Source organism: Ambystoma mexicanum, chromosome 8 (assembly GCF_040938575.1).
Source record: "Ambystoma mexicanum isolate Mex_15411 chromosome 8, UKY_AmexF1_1, whole genome shotgun sequence".
Lineage (NCBI taxonomy): Eukaryota > Metazoa > Chordata > Amphibia > Caudata > Ambystomatidae > Ambystoma > Ambystoma mexicanum.
In genome coordinates this window covers 1,605,188,463-1,605,203,365 of record NC_090929.1, presented here as the reverse complement: position 1 = coordinate 1,605,203,365, position 14,903 = coordinate 1,605,188,463, and the positions used below count along the sequence as shown (strand labels likewise).

At 44.4% G+C, this 14,903-nt stretch overlaps 1 protein-coding gene across 2 annotated transcripts in view; it reads left to right on the top strand.

The window, feature by feature from the left end:
- NRAP (nebulin related anchoring protein) overlaps positions 1-14,903 on the top strand; it is a 515,982-nt gene that overhangs the window by 337,666 nt on the left and 163,413 nt on the right. The window lies entirely within an intron of this gene.

Here is a 14,903-nt window from a genome sequence, read left to right as displayed (position 1 = left end):
GGGAAAAGTCAGAGCATAGTCATTTTTGCAGTACAAAATGACTTTGCCCAGAGTTTACCCCGCAAAAATACACTTCAGGGTTTGTGTCGGCAGTGCAAAGTCACTTTTCAGCAGTGCAAATTCACTTTGAACTGGGGAAATATTCCATGAATCGAGCCCTTAAATGGCACAGATTAAAGAATGAACTCTCTCTAGGCACTGATAACAGGCGCTACTATTACCTGAGTCCATGGCAATTATTTTGGTATCAGGTAATAATATCCCTATATATATGGTTGCCGTATATTATGTTTTCGGGAAAAGGTTGTGGCGACATTATATAGGTGACCATATATATAGAGACGGGCAGCGGGGGTTGCGGGGGTGTCCCCCGCTCCACATGAAAAATAAAAAAGGGTTTGGGGGTTGCGGGGTTGTCCCCCACATGTTCCATGTAATAATGTCCCCACAAAAAAACGGCAATTTTTCGGACATTTTTTTGCATGGCGATATTTTTAAGGGGACATTATTACATGGCACCATTATTTTGTAGGCATTCGAGGAGCTAGTGCCTCGGTGGACCTGTTCGTATTCATCCCTGTGATTTCAGGTTGCACAGTCTTATGGAATGAAGCGCTTTGAGAGAGAGACAAGGAAGCAGTCACCTAAACTAACAACTGCTGCTTTGAAATGTTCCCACATTATAAAAACAGATAACCTGTTTTGACTCTGGTGGCTAGCGGGGGTCTTTTCCGTAGGATAGGGCAATGAAATACACATATATGTGCAGTGTATGTGTTGAGCTGCTGAGTCTTCTTTCCAGGACATGAGTTGCATTTCCCATCATGCATTGCATTGCTGGCTACAAGCCTTTCTGTTCCAAACGCCCCTTCATAGGAAATCATATAGAGGAAACATGTGTTGTGTGCTGGCGGGCTGTTCATTCGGTAATTTCACTTAACGTTGCCGTTATTTGTCATATCACTACTTCGCGGGTCCAAACGTGCTACATGCTCGGATTTCCTTGATGTCATGGGAAATGTTCAGCAGAGATCCAGTTGTGCTCTATTATTAAGGATTACGGCCTAGTTACACTCGAGTTTGGGGCCTGAGGCAAAGCCTTCCTGACTCTTAAAAATCCATCAGGTCAATGACCCTACCTGTGTGAGAACTGGGATGAGGCTCCATACGCACGTGGGGCCAGTGAGCACATTTGCCTGCAAGCAGGGAGCTGAAAGGGTGTCTCTTTAGAATGTCCACATCAGTTTGCAGGGGGGACATGTACATGCAATGTAGGAGTGGATGGATACTAATTGACCTTTTCACAATTGATCGCGGGAGAATGGACCTTCTGCACAATTGATCATGAAATGACGGTCAATTAGGACATATATGCGTGGGGGAACCCCCTGCAACCCACCGCTCAATCTAAAAACCCCTCAACCCACTACCCAATCCCATTATATTATTTATTACCCCAAACCCACCCCACACATACATATAAAAAGTAAAATAAATGTAAAGGTCAATTGTGCAGAAGGTCAATTAGGACCACTATTATTAGGTCGATTAGGACAAAAGGTCAATTGTAAAAGGTCCATTTGGATAATACCGGACTGTTCATGCAAAGCATAGCCAGTTCTATTTCTTTGCAGCTCATTGCTGCTGCTTCAAATAGTACTCTGTGCAAGGGGGCAGGCCAGTGCATCAGTAACCGTGCTGCGCAGCCCCCCTGAAATGCGCCGGTCACCATTGTGGATAAGGTGGTCTCCAATGAACGGACATGAAAAAAGCTCCTCCTCTGGGCTTTTTTCATTTCATAATTGATAATTGGGTATTTATAACGCATTTAATACCCAGAGGTTTCTAAGCGCAGACCCGGGGATCGAACCTGTGTTGCTCCACGTTGTCTTGCTTCCAAGGCCGGCGCTTTGCCCCTGACCTCTCCTCCCAGCCCTTTTTTGATGTCCCTGTTGTATCATTTCCTTAGCCACCAATAATACTGAATTCAGTATCAACAGCTGTATTCAAGACGATTCAAACCATGAAATACGTGTATCTACATGGGCGGCCCGAATGCTGGTTCGAAAATGTCAAAGGCCTTCTAGATGGCTTGAATCTTCCGAGTACTAGCGCCATGGCTTAGATGGGCTCAAATCGTTTCCAAGCTGGTTCACCCAATGCTATTTTCCATGAGCAGGTTCACTTTAATGAAATAGCACACCTGCAGAACACATTTTGTTAACTTGCCTGTGTTCCTGGCTTCTGTAGTAGGCGCCATCTCTATCTTGGTCGTAAAATATGCTCTTGTACTGCAGATGTGAACGAGCACTAAAATCTGTTAAATAATCAGTTTTTTAATTGTATATTAATTGAGAGCAAGTTGGTTATTGGGCAGTTTATTTGTGTGTTCACGTTGTGAGACCACTTTAAGCAGGTGGCTCACAAAGGGTTATCAGCCATTAATCTACATACAGGTTAGTGAAGAGTGATGCCTGGACGGTGCTTTGTCATTACACTGAATTGCTAAGTTACTTCCCTTTTCCAGACATGTTTCTGCCTCATTGGGTGTCATCAGTGCAGTGCAGCTTGGTACTCTATGCACAGCACGCTAGAACCCCCCGCCTGGACTTACAGTAGGGCGACGTATGCCGCACTGCACAGTGATGGCCGGAAACTAAGGTTTCGGCGTTCTTGGGCATTATCAGTGAGATGCATGTTGGGGCTGTGGGCAGAGCACACTCGGGACACAGCCTCATTGGGTGTCATCAGCGAAGCACAGCACGCTAGAGACCCCCGTCTGGATATACAGTAGGGCGACGTATGCCGCACTGCACAGTGATGGCCGGAAAGGTTTTGGCGTTCTTTGGCATTATCAGTGAGATGCATGTTGGGGCTGTGGGCAGAGCACACTCGGGACACGGCCTCTTTGGGTGGCATGCGTGTGGTGTAGCTTGGTACTCTATTCACAGCACGCTAGAACCCCCCGTCTGGACTTACAGTAGGGCGACGTATGCCGCACTGCACAGTGCTGGCCGGAAAGGTTTCGGCGTTCTTGGGCATTATCAGTGAGATGCATGTTGAGGCTGCAGGCAGAGCACACTCGGGACACGGCCTCATTGGGTGGCATCAGTGTGGCGTAGCTTGGTACTCTATGCACAGCACGCTAGAACCCCCCGTCTGGACGTACAGTAGGGTGACGTATGCCGCACTGCACAGTGATGGCCGGAATGTTTCAGCGTTCTTGGGCATTATCAGTGAGATGCATGTTGGGGCTGCGGGCAGAGCACACTTGGGACACAGCCTCATTGGTTGTCATCAGCGAAGCACAGCACGCTAGAGACCCCCTGTCTGGATATACAGTAGGGTGACGTATGCCACACTGCACAGTAATGGCTGGAAGGTTCCGGCATTCTTGGGCATCATCAGTGAGATTCATGTTGGGGCTGTGGGCAGAGCACACTCAGGACACGGCCTCATTGGATGTCATCAGTGAAGTATTGCTTGGTACTTTCAGCACAGCAGGCTAGAGACCCCCGTCTGGACATAAAGTAGGGCAACACTTGCACAGGGATGGGCAGAAGGTTTCGGCGTTCTTTGGCATCATCAGTGAGATGCATCTTGGGGCTGTGGGCAGAGCACAATCACGACACAGCCTCATTGGGTGGCATCAGTGGGGCGTAGCTTTGGACTCTAGGCACAGTGAGCTCGAGCCTCATTGGGCATCAATGAGGCATAGCTTGGGTTTACAGGCTCAGCAGGCTCAGAACCAGGCCCCGTTGGGCATCATGAGTGAGCTCTCGCTTGGGGCTCTAGGCACAGCATGTTTGGGGCCCACATCAACCCAAGTCAAAATCATGATGTTTTTTAAGTAAGACTATGTGAGCGAAATGCCATAGAGTGTTGTTGGGAAATTGTGGGCAAAGGTTTGAGTTTCTAGCAGACATAATGAGTTTCAGTGTTAAGTGATAGTATGGCACTACAAACGCTTATCCCACTGCTTCTTAACCTGCAATGCATTTCCAGAACAAAAATAATCATTCCAGAAGCATCTTTTTTGATACCAAGTGCACTCCAGGGGAGACGTATGGGTTTCCATTTGTTCGGTCTAGCTGTACACATAGGGCCTGATTCATGGAATATTTGACCGGCTCAAAGTGAATTTGCACTGCTGAAAAGTGACTTTGCACTGCCGACACAAACCCCGATTCATGGAACCGTTCGAAGTGTATTCTTGCCATGCCAAGTCCGGGCACAGTCCACGCATAGTCATTTTTGCAGTACAAAATGACTTTGCCCAGACTTTGCTTGGCAAAAATACACTTTGCATGGTTCCATGAATCGGGGTTTGTGTCGGCAGTGCAAAGCCACTTTTCAGCAGTGCAAATTCACTTTGAGCCGGGCAAATATTCCATGAATCGGGCCCATAATGTCTCCCCTGCTTCACATACTTTGCGCAGCACCTCTGCTATTAGATTGCAGCTACCCCTCACACAATAAAATTCGGTATAGCTGCACACATATTGAGCTTGATTCATGGAATTCGTAGCAGGGCACAAAGTCACTTTGCACTGCCAACACACAGCCTGATTCATGGAGCTGTGTAAAGTGTATTCTCTGCAGTGCAAAGTCAGTGCAAAGTCATTTCTGCAGTACAAAGTGACTTTACACTGGCGTCGCACTGCAGAATATACATTTACCACAGCTCCATGAATCAGGGTGTGTGTTGGCAGTGCAAAGTGACTTCGCACCGTGCTAATAATTCCATGAATGGGGCACATTATCGCTCTTGCATACACTCCAGGCTACCCCTGTGCACCCACCCACCCACTGGCCTGCTCGACATGGGTGTCTAGCAGGGACTTGGCCACCCCTACTTACCTTCGTATTGGTTAAATGCTCACACGAATTGTATAACCTTTGACAAATTTCCTATACTTGGACTTCGGTTTTCCAAGGTTGTTCAACCTACAGCGCATTGAGACCATAGCAATGGTGAAAGGCGCTATACAAATGCCCATTACATTACATTACTAGCTCACAGCATCTACTAGAAACTCATAAAGGCTTTTTTGTGCAATAAGTGCAGAGCCACCTGCCCCTTCTTCCTGCACTTAAAATATACATTAGAGATCCTCTCAAAAAAATATGTTTCTCAGTTTGACACAGGGAGCAGTGAAGTGCACACAGGAAAAATATACTGGACGGAAACAAGCACGTAATGAGAAAGTGAGAGCTATGAGTGGGAGGCGTGTTACCCCCATTCCCGCTTCAAGGCGAGCATTTGCAATTTTTGGCCTAATTAATGGAACGTTTAGCGCGGTGTAAAGTCACTTTGCACTCTCAACAAACACCCTGATTCACAGAGAGGTGAAAAGTCTATTTTTGCGGATTAAAGTTACTTTGCACAGCAAACGTAGTCTTCGGACTGCGCTAAAAGTTCCAAGAACTAGGCCCTAAATGTAGAAGGTAAAAAAACTATTAATACTAATCTTGCTACAATAAAGAATGGAATCAGAATTACAGTAGACGCTGTTAATGACTCCAATCAAGCATTCCCACTAAGTCAGTGCCTTGTCTGGGATTGCTCAAGGGAAGCCCGTATTTATATATTTTTATGACAAGTTATAATCTGGATGATGAACCCTTGTATAACGCCTCTCTCTTAGAATCCCCCTGACCCCACTGAGCCAAGAAGTAGGTTTGTTTTGCAAATTAAAAAGGTTTATTTGAAAAATTAAACAATAGATATATATCACACTTTTATAATAAATTAATAATTGATAGCACACTTGTGAATATGAGCAGTAATCAGCAATAGGTAATCCTACAGTAGCACAGTTCTTGGTTACTTATGAATAAGAACAGAGGACAAAGGTAGCAGAGAATGCTTTATATGGTTCAAGGAAATGCAAGGTGGGACAGAAAGCAACACAGAAATAATTTGATATGATTTCAACGAGAGATAATGTGATCACTTTTCCTTTTGACAATTCACTCCCCCCCTTTGCAATGTAAGGAGATGGAAGCAACACACACAGTCTTCAGGAATACAATCACAGTACCATCCGAATTCAGTTCCCCCCTAGCAAGCTTAGAGAAACAGGGATGATTTTAAACACAGGCAAAGTACTTTAAAGGTGGTATGCAAAGAAGGGAAAATATGCTTAAAATGCTTTTAATTCCCTCTAGAGGTTCAGGGTGGGTGATAGCTACTTTACATTAGTTCAGGATCACTTTAGCAATGCTCTATGAATGATTGTCAGGTTGCAAACGAATTTCAGCAAAGGAAAGCAAGTAGCTGCTATTTTGACACGTGAAGAAATTTGAGCCAAATCGCAAATCGCTGCACTTTTTCCGAGTGCGTCGAGCGCGATTACGGAAAAAGTATCATGAAGTCGCTTCTGGGTTCGTTGGAAAGCCTAGAATCTTAGCTTTATAATGAAAGTTAAATCTCGCTTCTAGCACAAACGGTTCAAGAGATACGGACGATTTTATGAAGGTAGATTCTCAAAATAAAAGTAAAGCTCAGAATGACAGATGACAGTTTTGCAGCTTTGTATCAACAGGAGGGACACAATTTCTATGATGCAGTTCTCAATAGGTGAAAATAGTTTGAATTAGATTATTTTAAACTAAGAGATTGGTTCTGCACAGTTCTGTCTGAGTACTCACACTATATTTTGGACAGGAATGTGACTTTGTCACGGATCGGGTCAGGATTGGCTGCGGTTCTCTCGCCACTGGGTACTGGTTCTCTGGTTCCGGATCTCTGGTTTTGGTCTGGTATGGTCGGGATCTCTGGTTCTGCTCACAGCGATCTGGTCTGGGTCCGGTCTGCGGTTCTGGATACAGCTCTGCTTTCTGGGTGTTTCTGGCACAGGGTTCTAGGCCAGAATCCGACAGCTCAGCCCGGCTGTTTGAATAATTTGCAAATGATTTTGAGGCCTGCTGAAAAAGGATTCAGCTTGTGGATTCAGGCCTCTCTGCTACAAGTGCTGGAGTCTGGATTCAAAGTTCTGGTCTCTGGAGATTGATGGATTTGAAGTCTGGAGTCTCCCGGCAAAGCGTCCCGCAAGAAAGTGTAAAGAGAATGTCCCTATCTGGGTTCCAGTGGCTCTTTTTATGTCTTTTGAAAATGGGTGTGGATGCTAACTTTCTTTGCCCAACCCACTCACGATTTGATAGGTCAAGGATTTCTCTTTGACCTGATTTGAGAAGGGAACAGTGAGTCAGAGTGATGAGGTAGGTTTATGGTCAGAGGATCCTCCCCTTGTCAAATTGCACACAAATCTATTTCTGATCCAAATACCCATTTATCTATGTACCATTTTTCTAATATTATATGTCCAGTTAACATATATTCTGTAGCACCAAACCATCCGATCCCTGTCTTTGTAAGATGTCGTGTCCACTTTTGACAGAATTCTGCCCTTTTCATCCAGATAATGACCTCTAAACTTTTCCAGATTTTACACAAATGTGCACAAGGGATATGGGTTTCAGATGATAAAGTGTCAGATTTTTAACATGCATACATTTGGAGTAACAACCTTATTTTCCGCTACTACTCCCCAGAACATACCACAGTCTTAAATGTGCACAGAAAAATCACAACACTGATGATATTATTTATATAATTTTTACAAGTCTGCACTATGAATTATCCATCTTTTTAAAATTATGCTCTGGCCCCAAAGAGGTGTGGTTTTCCAAAGCACATGGTGGAATTTCTGGTTTGTCCACTTCCCCCAAGCTCAGCTTGCTCACAGAGGCACTTCTCCTCCCACTTCTCCCAAGAGGAAGCTATTTTACGACCCCCCCAATATAACATTTGCCTGAGCCCAAGACAGTGCTTTGTTCAGTTTCCTGCAGTCCCCAGGTGCAACTCCCCTAATTCAATCAGAGAGGTGTCATCTCCTTTTGGCAGGGGCAGCAGAATGCAACCAGGCCTGGGAACACAGCTGCTGATCAAGTTTCAACTCCTGTCGGGGGTATTTGTCAAGCAGAATTCAATCTCTTTAAGCCAGGCTTCAGCTAAATGTCACTTTGGTTCCCAGTTTTCTACATTCAAACCAAACTTGCAATTTTTACACATGCAGCTAGAACACTGATTCTAAGTTCAAAACTATGACATTTAAACAATTGCAACCTATGTGACACTCAAAAGTAGGTCACTCATTTATTCTAAACATTTCGATTTTAGTGGCTTTAAACCCAAATTCACTTAAGCTGCTGACATCCCCAGCTATTTTCAATACATACATTCGACAATTACTTCCTTCAAGTCATTTCAGAATATAGTTTTACATTATATCCACCTCTTAGTAAGTCTTTCTTTGGCCTGGTTTGGTTCATTTGTTCAGTTTTAAAATGCCGGCTTTCTGGTAGTGGTGAGCACCAGTATTGCACACATTTTTGACATTAATAACAACAGATTTTGAACAGCACCATATTCCTTAGCACTGCTTTCGCTCATGGCGCTTCTGGCCCCTCACGCTCACACTGGTGGGTGGCAGGTCAGGCGACCATTTTGTTGTGCGCAAAGACTGCGCGGTTCTCCAGGATTCTGGCGCAAATGTGGGCTTTTCTGCCCTCTTGGATTTCCTAAGCCCACAGCACCAATTGTTGCAGCATAATAGTCCAAACGTGGGTCAGGACACCCAACAAGCCCCCCGCCCAACTGCGCTTTGATTTCGAGTCGAGGGGGAGTCGGGTTTAAAGGATGTTTTGATCCACGCGCTGGTATGTACGCATCATTTTCTTCCAATTCCACAGATGGCACAGTTCAGCAACTTTTCCTCCATCTGGTTGGATCGATCGGTTCTCCTTGCCTGTTCTAAAGGGAATATTGGGCGGTACCCCAGGCCCCTCGGATCTTTGCTCCCGGTCTCCGGGTCGTTCTCCTTAGTCAGTCTCCATGGTTTCCTCTCTCAAAGGATGATAAAGCAAAGCGGCAATACACATTCGTAGACATTTTTCCACCACTATAAACGGTGTGGCGAACATATACATTTTATACATCCGGATACATTTTTCAGTCTTATTTTAAAAAACAAGATATAACAGGATTGTTATGACCCAGTCTGGGTCATTGTGATATAAACAGGATACAGTTGCAGGTATGCTTAATGGTTGTTTTATTCAGGTTCTTCAGTTACAGGTACAAATCAAGTCTCATCAAGTCCATAAGGAGATAGGAGGAAATCATGAGAGAAACCCACTGGCTCCCACCACACAGGCTTCCTTAGATCAACTGCCTGGGTTAGAACCCATTCATACACAAACACTCCAAGATACCTCATACATTCCACAAATGACATCACCACATACATACAGCATTCAAAAGGTGAAACCATAGAAGGGAAGGATGATCCTAACACCTCCTTCCCTTATAAACCATAGAATGGAAGGCTAATCCTAACACCTCCTTCCCTTACAATCCCAACCAGTCCAGTGTCACACTTCAAACACACCATGACCTAAAGCCGTCATCACACCTAACCATCAAAAGGCCTCAAGCACAAATACTCTGCCAGTCACTCTAAAAGACCAAGAATATAACAGCTGGACAACCAGGCGTAACTAACAATCCGGTAACGGCACCCCACCATCTAAACAACAACAACTTCTGTCCTTCAAGAAATGACCCATCACCTTCCACCCGTCGCCGCCACCAACGGGTCACCAGCCTGCCATGCTGGAACACAGACCTGCCCCTCTGGGCTACTAACCAGCATTCCATATGCAACCTGAGGAAAACAAACCACCTCCCGTCCACCACTGCCACTGGTAGACCTCAGGGCTGCCACACCTGAGCACAAACGGCCACCTATATGGGCTGGCACGAAGTCCGCTACACACCTACAAGGAACATGTCTAACCTACTACACCAGACCATAGACTCATGGCAACTAAAGAGACAGGCACCTCCAATCAACCAAAACACACTCACCTGACTCATCCTCAACCACTGAACATTGATAGCAACACTCACAACAGAGGCAACCAGTGGAGAACTAGTCAACAATACCACCATACTTCCTCGAGGTGTTGGCCAGACACCTCGAGCCCTCATAGCTACTAAAAACAACCAGGTAACCCCACTACCAAGATGTTTCTGTTGCCATGCTCCCAGAACCACCCAGAACAAAATCCAGGATGACCCCAGAAGCAACACTTCAAGTAAAAACAATAATAATCAATCACTCACCATCATGGCTCAGCACAAAACACTATCCTGACTCCTCTGAGCCACACAGATCACTACCCTGACTCCTCTGAGCCACGTGATTTACCATCATGACTCCGCAAAGCCACACAAATTACTATCATGACTCCGCAGAGCCGCACAAATTACTAACATGACTCCGCAGCACCGCTTGACCAGACTACCACTAGTCACACAATTCACTATCATGACTCCGCAGAGCCGCTTGACCAGACTACCACTAGTCACACAAATCACTAACATGACTCCGCAGAGCCGCTTGACAGCTACCACTAGTCACACAATTCACTATCATGACTCCGCAGAGCCGCTTGACCAGACTACCACTAGTCACACAATTCACCATGATGACTCCGCAGAGCCGCTTGACCAGACTACCACTAGTCACACAACTCACTATCAAAACTCTGCAAAGCCGCTTGACCAGACTACACTAGTCACACGAATCACTAACATGGCTCCGCAGAGCCGCCTGACCAGACTACCACTGGTCACATCCACAATGACTCCGCAGAGTCACTAGATTAACCACAACTAGTCAGCGCACACACACTTCACACTGGTTACATGCACACCATGCAACCTCACCCAGTTACTAACCGATAGAAATTATGGGGTGTGGGTAGGGCCCTACCCACACTCCAAATCAAAGAACATGTCCTTAAAATACACTTAGCAAAACAAAACACATCAATACGAATGAAAATATATCTGAACTACTCTGAAATAATATCTATAGCGTCAAAATCTATAAGTCCATGTTGCCCATTCCTGGAAACAACGCTACAAGCTGCAAATCCTCAAAATGGTTAATAACTAGACTGATCAGAGAGCATAATATTAACACACATAACATGCAATATAATTCATGCCCCAATTGTGACCAATCATAACATGTGTAAGGATGTACCACACCTACTCACTTTGAACTCACAACTCACATGCTGCAACAATAATTGTGAAACATGTTAGTGAGACGTTGCAGAATAAATCTTATGCTAATGCTAAACAGTTTAAATGCAACCTTTACTGAAAAGTTCCTGGTCGCGTCCTAAAGGTTCACGTTGCCACCATTGCAACAAAACTTAGCTGCAAAGCCTCAAAATTGGTTAAACTCAATATTTATCTTAAACTGCAGGACTCTATACATGTCATAAATGCACGCAATCTAAACCAATCATCCACGAACACCTCTCATCAACCTTCCATTCACAAAATAACATCACCAGTATTCCGGAATGGTAATGAAAAAATACATCAAATCAATCACTGCATAGTGTCCATTAGTAAAAACATGGGTGATGTTGAAACAAGAAATACCCGATTCCCACACCATCGTGAAATCTTCACTCCGATGTGGCGTTTAGCTTCTCCTTACCCCAGCGAATCACATGCTTCATGGCTGTACCCAACTCTTCGCAGCACGGCATCACCCTTACTCCATGAGGGCGGCGAGTAAACTATGCTGTGATCCTTTACAGTGCCAACAGTATGCAAAAGTTCAAACTTGCTTGATTCATGCAGCATTTCAAAACCGAAACTGGACTTCACGCACGTCATCACGCTCCAGACGCATGATGGTACCTTCCTTTGACCTTAAATCTTCATTTTCCTTGAAGTCATACTGAGGAATCGACTATTTCCTGGTCACGTTTTAACGCGTTGGTATGTGCTTTACTTTACGGACGTTCTCGCTGTCATCACACTCAGCTGAACTGACAGCATCCCGAGTTTTTCAGTGACGCCAAAAACCTGTGCGCAATCAACATTCCGAATTCCACTCCATCGCTGAATCCACCAGCCACCATGCCTACGTCATCATTGCAGCAAAGTAGACAGAGCAGTACAGAGCTCTGCTGTCCCAAACAGCCGCCTCACCCGCACAGAAGAACACATGGAGGCTCACGCACATCCATCAGCAGTTTGGTGAGACACACACTTTCTTTGATTCCGGTAACTGTAAGATGTCTCTGCGACTTTCAGCAGAATGCGAACCATCACGCTCTCCTAAGCACCTTCCGTGGGGCACGCATACATCCCCAAGACACCGGCAAGGTTCACACTGTTCTCATTGCGCAGCTACCAGAACAGCCACAGCTCCCAGGGTGCCCATGTCCTGGACAGCCTCATACACTCACCGGAGCCCTCTGCCAGGGCTCTCCTCTCTGGCCCACTGCTGGTGAGCCTTGAGTAATTGGCAGGACAATCACCTCTGCTCCTGGGTGCTTAACAGGGCAATGGGTTTGTAGATAGGAGGAAATCATGAGAGAAACATGTGTGATGTCATGTGAGAGAGGAGGAAAGACTCTGCTACAAAGGAACCTCGAACTGACACTTCCGAGCACTAACTCCCAAAAACTGTCGTAACTGCGCAAGATACTTACTAACAACCCAACAATCTACCCGGGTCACCAAGAAACCACAGTCACAACTCATACCTCTGTCAAACCCAATCCAAAATTCAAACAACACAGACACACTAAATCACCAATAACTCACCTCATCACACCAATAAAGAAAGGCAACCAGCTGTCACTGAACAACCACCACCAGCATAACGCTACAAATGTTGGCCAGACAAATGAGCCCTTCAAAACATTTCAAAACACCCCAAATGAACACAGCTGCAGATGACACGTTGCCAGGCTTCTGAAATTGATCAAGAAGAACTCAAGAACAATCCCAGAAACCACCAAAAATTTCAAGAAAAGAAGAAACAAGATGCAAGATCATATGCATCTAAAAGAAAAAAAAATTCCAAAGAAATCCCTGGACCCTAACAACTCTAGGATCACCAAAACAACATCAAATCTTCACACAACTTTAGGCACTAGTCCCCTGCTAGATGCCTCTCGGCTCCGCAGAGCCACAACCCAAAACAACATTAAAGCTTCACGCGAACTCCTCAGAGTGACAAATCATCACAACATACACAGCTTCGCAAAGCTTGAGGTACTAGTCTCCTACTAGATACCTCTGGACCCCTCAGAGTCACTAACCAATTTAATCAAAGCTCCAACAAGGTTCTATACTAGCCTACCACTAGTAACATCACTGACCCCGCAGGGCCTCAAAACACCAAACACCTCCAACTCCGCAGAGTCCCCTGACCAACCCTGCCCGTGTACATCAATTAAATGTACAACATGAATCAAATCATTGCACTCTCAACAATTGTACTCTAGCAAGGTCAGGTTCATTGAGGAACTTGTAAGGGGATGCCCCTCTTTATAAATTGTTTTTTTTTTACTGTTTTTCATAAAAAGTGATTCAACTTGGTTAGTTATTTTTCTTTTGACCTTTTGTAAAAACATTAATTAATGTTTGATTAATTATTTGTAGATTAAAGTGAAAGAATTATTGAAGATGCATGCCCCTGATGAAGAGAATATGAATCTCGAAACGCGTTGGGCCAACCTGAAAATAATAAAAAAGGAGAAGACATCTTTTCCTCTAAAATTAACAGAATTATTGTATGTCATTCTTTGAATGTATTGAATTACATATCACTGTCACTCTAATATCGTATACACTGTATGTGTGTAAAATATACAAAAAGCCTTCTCTAAACCAGTCAAACCTGTTTTTACATCTCTTTAGGTTTATTGCCTCATTGACAGTGTGCAGGGGACGCAGCTTTCCAAGATTTGGATTTCTTCTGTTCTCTAGTATATTCCAGCCTAGATACCAAGGCTGTTTTTTCTCCCCTGCACCTCCAATTCTTGTCTAAAGTTATTTATCATTAAGCATTATAAAAGATCTGTCTTCAATTGTCATTAACAATTTGGTGTGCAAGTGCATTTCAGCATCTTGGCATGTACATCAATTAAAACACATTCCAAAAACCCCAAAATATTCCAAAACCAAGAACTGGTCATGCACCAATACTAAAACATTCACATACTACTCCAAAACACACATCAGACACAAGATGCTCAAAAATACAGACAACCCCACATAGAATGTTAACTGCTAAGGAGCGCTGCAGTCACTCTAGCAGTCATCGTGGGTTGCGCATTTATACACGCACAAACAAAACATCACACCTACAATGCCTCAAAAATGGTTACTCTAAGCATGTCAATAGGTGATACATTAATACAATGTACATTGCCGGTCAAATTATCTAAAAGTCCACATTGCCTTAAATCAGGCAACTCTAAATGCTGAAATTCCTCAAAGATGTTATACTAAGCATAATAGGATCAACACCCTTTGATTATCCACCTCAATCAACCTCATATGTGCCTCTCACACACAACCTCTGTCAGAACACAAATGTGGAAAATGACTTTAAATGAGACCTAAACGCCCATGTTGCCAACTTGGGCCAACTCTAAAACCAACCTGCAATGCCTCAAAATGGTTACATCTAAAATAAAATGCATCTCCTATTCTAAGTGCAACATCATTCTCACTAATACTTCTCATGTTAATTCACTGCTAATGCACAACAGCACTCTTCAGTCACAACTTGTCACATCGTTGCTCAATCCATTATGACATTTTACTTTTAAATGAAACTCCAAAATTTCTTCTGCAAGTGTAATCATAAAAGCTTCACCAAGCTCCCCTCCTGCTCTGCACCCCCCGCAGCAGTATCTCCTTTCTCCTTTATCTGGACCATACTCACACAGGTACCTGTCGCCTCCAGAGTCCATCCATCTCCAGTCCTCTCCAAGACCAGACCTCG